This window comes from Dipodomys ordii, unplaced genomic scaffold (genome assembly GCF_000151885.1).
Source record: "Dipodomys ordii isolate 6190 unplaced genomic scaffold, Dord_2.0 Scaffold91, whole genome shotgun sequence".
NCBI classification, from domain to species: Eukaryota; Metazoa; Chordata; class Mammalia; order Rodentia; family Heteromyidae; genus Dipodomys; species Dipodomys ordii.
In genome coordinates, this window is record NW_012267307.1 from 4,046,370 (window position 1) to 4,054,030 (window position 7,661).

Sequence of the window (7,661 nt, forward strand, 5' to 3'; positions counted from 1 at the left end):
GGGCTGGGCTGGGGCTGGGGCAGGGCCTGGGGCTGGGCATCTACATTCACCAAGTGTCCTCTCTCTCTAGACTTTACCCTTCCTCCTCCCCACCCCCCGCCAGAGGGAACCAGGATGGCTCACGGGGACGGACCGGACCTTCGTGAGGCAGAAGGAGGAACTGAGGCAGTGTCCTGCAGACACCAGGGGTGCCAGGAGCTCTCTGGCGGCAGCCCGCAGCGGTCCCGAGGGCCGGCCCACACACCTTTGCACATGCCTGCTGCTTCTGTCCATTGCATGACATCCCACTGAACTAAAAAAATCTCATTCTAACCACAAACCTATTGTAATCTAATTACTGAAAACAATTAGACCCCTCTGAAGCTCCTTGCACACAGACACTCCAGACCCTAGCCCTCACCTCCACTGCCTCTTGCTTAGCACTCAGAAAGGCACTTGATCAGAAACACGCTGTGAGCTACAAGGAAGGCTGGTGTGTCGCTATTCAGCAAAGTGGCCGAGGTAGTTGTGCCAGAAGTGATCTCTGCGCAAGTCCTCACTCAGACCCTCCTCACAGCCGCAGTTGGGGTGCAGATAGAGCTGCTCGTCTTTGTTATGATCTGTAGGGCTTGAGAGACCCGAAAAACCTTGGGAAAAGTACCACACCACCACTGCTGGACATCGTTAGAGAAAGCAAGGGCCTCAGCCAGTGCCAGAGCCCCGGCACCCCACAAGAAGGGGAAACCGAGTGGAGCAGAGGCCGCAGACCTGTGCCCTGAATTCAGGCTGAGCTGAGCCTTGACATCCCTCAAAGGATCCAACTCTACCCGTTCCTCCATTTTTACTTTCAGTAAAACATTATAACACGTGTTTTTTTTTAATAAAAATAAATGACAAAGACTTGTTAATGTTTCAGGCATTTTCGTTCTTTGTGTTTGACAGCACTGAGATCCTGTTTCTCAGCGGTGTTAATGCACTGGGAAATGCTCTTTCAAACAGCATCACCTTTGGTGGCGGGGCTTCGCAGGAAGTGTGGGAACACGCTCGTCTGTGGGTGGTGGCTCGCTGCTGCCACAGCTTTAATGCACAGAATCTTGATACATAAATATCTGTGCTAATCTGATTACACACTTAGGATAAAGTCCTAGAGATGGAATTATTTGGTCAAAACTTCAGAATGTCTTTAGCCTTGGTTTCCTCAGGGTCCCAACAAGTGAAAATTCGTTCTCACCAAGGCAGGTCCCCAAACTCCCACCCCCCAGAACTCCCAGTGAAGAGGCCCCTGGCGGTCCCAGAGGACGCGTCACCGTGGCTCCTGCCGGGCAAGGGCCCTGTCTGACATCCCACCGCAGCCGCCCACAACCGAGCCTCTGCAGCCCCAGGAGGAGATCAGTCGCCAGAAGTGACTTGAAACTGCCCCAGGTTAGCCGCAACAGTCCCTAGGCAGCGGGCATGTCCACTGCCTAACTGCACCCGGAGAAGCGCGCGGGGGGCTGCGTTCTCAGCTGCAGACGCCCGCGTGCTCCACCTGTGAGCTTCCATCTTGCTGGAATGCCCTTGGGCACCAGCCTGTGCTTGGGGACCAGAGATCAAGGACCTGTCAGCCCCTTCCTGACTCCCTCAGGATCGCGCCCAGAACGCGTCCCTCCTGCTGCTGGATACACGGCCACAGGACACGGGCCATGGCCCCCAGCGTCTCTTTCACAGAAGCTCCTGCCGACGTCTACTATCACAAGCCCTAGGTGCTGTGCCATATGGAAAGCAGGACTCACCAGGCCTGCGGACACAGGCAGCTCCTTCCTCTAGGAAGACCCAACCTGACTCCACCAACTCAGCAAGATTCTATTGGACTGGGAGTTTGCTGATGGGAGGATTGAGCAACACTGAATGAAGAAAGCTCCGCCGAAGGCCATGCACTGCACACAGGGAAGAGAAGAGGAAGACAGAGGAAGAGGAGAGCCAGGGATGGAGTGGGAGGAAAAAGTCCGGGAGCTGCCTGGGAATTGGTATTGCCAAGAGAACGTGTGCTGTTCCTTTATTCTCTTCCCCAGAAGTCCAAAAGCCAGCTCTCCGTCTTCTCTGTGTGGCTTTGTGTGAGCTGACAGAGCAAGAGAAGTTTCTCCACAAAAATGTCCGGCCCCTCTCAGAGGTGGTGGAGCATCTGCCCCTGGGGCTGGTTTGCACACTCACGGCTTGCCGGCAGGGGCAGGAGGCATGAGGGGAGACGAGGCTGCCGTGAGGGCTGTGGCCATCACAGAACGAGGAAACTGCTTTGAGCTAAACAGAGGCTAGGCCTGTTCTCCTCAGAGGTCTGAAGAGGGAATCTCCCCTTGTCGACTTAGTGACGTTTCAATAGCATTTATGCATCAGGGACACACAAGACCTTTCCAGACAATCCCTGAAATCAGTGTAGATCCCCTAGCATTAAAATTATTTTTAAATACTGTCCCATCAAGGGAAAACTCTCATCCGAAGCTACGATCACAGCCAGGGGCAGGAAGCAACGCGGTGGTTAGGCACGTTGCTCTGCACTTCTCCGCTTCCAGCCAGCGTGGTTTGCACACGCTCTAAGTTCCGCGCACATCTCCTGAACACCGGGCTGAGGCCGCCCCGGCCTCCCAGGAGGGAGGGTGGACCAGGGCCCTGGTCCACCCTCTTGTCTGATATTTCCAAGGGTTTTTAATCATGACCCCAGCAGATTGATCAATGACAGATATGATCAACAACTTTTGCATGCTAACAGTGCTGGATTTTTTATCTAAGGAAATATTTCTCTCCTAAAAAGCCTCTGCACAGCTATGTATTAATTAAAATCCAAATACTAAATATTGATTGATGTGTTATCAGCCCATAGCAGTTGGGCCCTGCCACATTGATTTTTTGCTGTGATTTATTATCATATTTAAGAAAAATCATTTTGTGTGATTATACGAGGAAATAGACTTTAGTGAGGGTGTAATTCTTTTGTACCACTTTTGTTGTGTGGCGGACGGGCCAATTCCTCAATCGTAGCTGAGATTGCTGATACCCTTCACTGCCTCTTCTCGGGGGCCTCGGCCGCTAATGCGTTAAGCCTGCTTGGCGTTGTCATTAGGAATAATGTGCGTCGGGATTACCTCCTTAATCACAACTAAGATTAACAGATGGATGGACCCAAGTTCTTAAAATTATCTGGTTATTAACAAGCATTTCTTTTCATCACATTAATAACATTGCTGCAGAGGACTTTTTTCTTTAACGACTAGAATTAAAGCAAAACCCCAGAACAATGTCCAGGCCGACCCAAGGTGTAACCATTAGACAATTAATCTTCTCTGAGAGCGAGTCGCAGCACCCGCAGTGAAAACCTGACCGTGAGGATAAACAGAAGACCGTCCGTCTATAGAAGCAGACCAGGGCTGTATACTAAAGGACCCACTTCAGGTGGTCTGTCTGTCTGTTCGTTTGACAAATAACTTTGTAGATGAGCAACACATGCTGCTCCAAGAAGACAGCTGACTGTCTAAGGCCAATTATTTGTCTGCAAGAATAAGAGAAAAGATGTAGGAACTATCTGCACTTACAAATTCAAGGCTGGTGTACTAATAGTAATAAAGTCACTCTGAGTCCTTTGGACTATTGAAGTTTAAATACCCCATATGCGTTATATTCATCTTAAAGTATTAGGGTTACTCTGCCAAATGCTCCTGCTCCAGGCGCGTGTCCCAAGGAGCCGTGCACCCGGCCAGCTCCGGCCTCCGCGAAGAATGGTCTCCCGCTAGCTCTCACCAGGCACACCAAGAAACTCAGGGATCCGGTGAACATGCATAGGAGAAAAGCAACACTTCTTAAAGAGAAATACCATACCTTCCATCATCATTAAATCTTTTAAAAAATAATTTTAATATGCACATTTTCTCCAGTTTACAAAAGTTTAGCAGGTGTATTTGGAAAAAGAATAGAATCAGAGACAACCTTGGGATGAGACTGTAAGTATATACATATATATGTATATAGATATATATAATGTTCATCACATAAATGCTCTAATCTTGTTATTATTTCTTACTATTAGACCAATCCTCAGAATGGGAAGGAAGGAAGGAAGGAAGGAAGGAAGGAAGAAAGGGAAGGGAAGGGAAGGATACAGGGAAGGAGGGAGGGAAGGAAGGAGGAAGGGGGAGGGCAGGTGGGTCTGGAAAAGCAGGCAGCGAATGACAGAAGCAATACCAGGAGGGTTTTGTGGATCACAAGACTGTGCATTTTATGGATATCAAAAAAAATGAATTCTGAGTCAGAGCTCCTATATCAGACAAGGAGGAGAGCCTGGAGGTAAATTTGTGGAAATTATTTTATAGGAAAAACACTAAACTCAGGCCGACCTATAAAAACCCCACCTCTGTTCTGTGCTGTGTGAGGCTGAATTATGAAACCGCCGCAGTGAGCGGTGTGCTCACCTCTGGCGAGGAGAGACGGCATGGCGTGGGGCAGGCTCCCAGCTCAGCCTACGGCCTCCAAGCCACATGACCGGCACACCTCTCGGGATGATGCCGAACCCCAAAGAGCATCTTCCGGAACGAATGGCCTTTGTTTGCCCTGGTTCTCGCCACAGGAAAACCCCATCGCTGAATTTTCTGAAATGGGTTGCCCTGTTCTCACGGGCATGGGGTGAGGATGAGCACCCTAAGGTTCCTGTGTGGTTTATTAATCCCCTCACCAGCTGGAGGCCAACCCTGTGATCCATGGGGCAGCTGGAGCCACCAAGCTGGGGGTGAGAGGGGACAGGCTGGAGCCACAGAGCTGGGGGTGAGGAGTGGGCAGGCTGGAGCCATGGAGCTGGGGGTGAGGAGTGGGCAGCTGGAGCCACGGAGCTGGGGGTGAGAGGGGACAGGCTGGAGCCACCGAGCTGGGGGGGAGAGGGGACAGAGGTGCCACGGTCCCCAGCGGAGGCTTCTGCTCCAGCCATGTTGACACCGCCAAGGACAGGCTGGCCTGGCCCTGGGCACATCCGGTGTCCGGGGCTCACGCTGGGCGTGAGCGACAGACCTGCTGTGATTGCGTTGATCTGGAGGCACCAGATCACCCCAGGGAGGATGCCAAGGCTCCACCTGACCTCCAGAACAATGACCCCTGCTGTGGCCATCCCAAGCCCTGTGAGTTCTTCAGGGACCTGCAACATGCATGCGCACAATGTGTCATTCTACACAGCCGCAAACTTACCCAGTACATGCACGTTACATCCATACCATACCTGGCCCTCTGGTTATAAAATGCTACGGGAAAAAATCAGCCGTGCAAAAAACTGTGCTTTGACATCTGTCCAGCTGGTGCCACTGTGATGCAGCCCCGGGCGGTGCACACCCCTTCCAGGAGGGCCGCCTCCCCGGGCTGGGCCACCCCTTCCAGGAGGGCCGCCTCCCCGGGCTGGGCCACCCCTTCCACGAGGGCCGCCTCCCCGGGCTGGGCCACCCCTTCCAGGAGGGCCGCCTCCCCGGGCGGTGCACACCCCTTCCAGGAGGGCCACCTCCCCGGGCGGTGCACACCCCTTCCAGGAGGGCCGCCTCCCCGGGCTGGGCCACCCCTTCCACGAGGGCCGCCTCCCCGGGCCCCGGCCACCCCTTCCAGGAGGGCCGCCTCCCTGGGCGGTGCACACCCCTTCCACGAGGGCCGCCTCCCCGGCCCCCCCGGCCACCCCTTCCAGGAGGGCCGCCTCCCCGGGCGGTGCACACCCCTTCCAGGAGGTGGCCCGCAGCTGTGACTGCCAAGGTCGTCCAGAGGACGAGGGCCCACCACAGAACCTCCACACACCACCTCCCATCGTCCGCCCGGGAAGATGGCTGTGACAGGGCCTCCGATCAGTTCGTCGGCATGCGGGGCACCTTTGGGGCTCCTACGCAAATAGTCAAAGTTGACTTGGTGTGAGAGTTCCGACTTCCCCTGTCCCCACTGTCGGTCACAATTCTGGCTGTATCCTGAAGCACAGACCAGATGATGTGCGTGAACAGAGGCAGGATGGGGTTGCAGGGTAAGCCAGGCCCCGCCGGCCAGCCTCAGTAACATGACGCGGTTCTTCCATATTTCGCTGTTTGCCTTGGGCAGACACTGGATCTGCTCGGAGCAGAACTGCACTCTAGGAAGCTTTGCTTTCCAGAACTTTCTCCAGTTTGCTGTGTTTTTATGGAACATTTACACGGTTTCTCACTCCGCAGTGCAGCCGGCGCCCCTCCGGCTCCCCTCCCCCTTCCCCTCCCTCCCCACCCCCTGCACTCTCCCAGAGCTCACTTGGGCTGGGACCCTGGTTCTGCAGCACAGCAGTGGAAGGGCATTAAGGGTGGGTCGGATCAGACAGCCGGGAATTCTCATGTGAACAAACTCCCCTCACCCCTTTGCTCTTCTCGGGAGAAGGGGTACGATCTATCCAACATGCCTCCGCACTTATATCCCAACACTCCAGGCGCCCCAGGCTTCATGTGCCACACCATGCAAACAGCCACATCCGGGAAATCTCCTTTGCTCCCCAGTTATATGCGGAATTAAAACACCACTGAACCAAACATGAAGGTCATGAGGGCCTATGAGTGGGCTCTGCACCGAGCTCCAGGGTGTCCTCAGGGTGGGCGGGGAGCGAGCTGCCTCTGGAGACCCGTGAGGCCCCATGTTGTTCCAACCCTGTCTCCCCAGCCCCAGGCTCAGGTCCCAGCCACAGCGTGTCTGCTCAGGAGTGTGCCTGGCTCCTGCTCTGTGTCCACACCTGCAGGGCTGTGCAGGGGACCTGGTCACAAGGCCATGAGACCCTCCCAGCTCGGCCTCGTTCGCCTGCTCTCTTCCAAACCTAAAAGACAAAAGCTCCGTCTAGCGAGTTGTTACCGGCACTGCCCACGCCAGAGCCACCCTCAGCCCAACCTCAGGCCCTTTGTGCAGGAAAGCAGCGTCCACAGCCAGAGGACTGAAAGAGGACCTTCAAGGTGCTCCCTCCTGTGGGAAGGCCCCTGTGCAGTGAGCAGATCCTGAATGAGCTACAAAGCCAAGCTTGTGGTGCGGGGTCCCCGAGAGGCTCCGGCCGGGGTGAGGTGTGTCCTTAGACCACGGCCACAAGAAACGACACCGAGACAGAGGCCCCTGAGCTTTCGCTGATAGACTCGTGGCTCTCTCTGGGCTGGCCACACCCCCCTAGGAATGCCCCTCTCCAAACCCAGCCAGTGAGAACATGCGGCCAAGCACGTGACCGAGAAACACTGAGCACCCAGAAGTTGCTGGCTGTTCTCCCAAACCCCCACAGAATGTATCGAGTCCAGCAGAGGGGCTGTGAGGAGACAGCATTTCGGATCAAATACTGGGCTAGAGACACAAATACAACCGAGAGAGAAGCCTTCGCAGTGTGGTCAGTCGGCACCAAAGGAAGAATTCCCCCTCCCTTCTGGGACAGTCCTCAGGTCACGACTGAAATCATAGTCTCTCCTTGCAAAATCTTGTCATTTCCCCATTTAAAATATGTGCACATAGGTGTCCTCTCTACCAAGGTCTGGAGGGAATTGTGAGCTGACAAAGGAGCAGATGAGGCCGGACACTGACTCTACGGTGATGCTCCGATCCTGCGACTCTGTACACGCCCTACACGCAGCCCCGGGGCACCACAGCCAGCATCGGGGAGCCGCACTGTGGCATGAGACATGGGGGGCAGGGGACACGGGGGGCAGGGGACA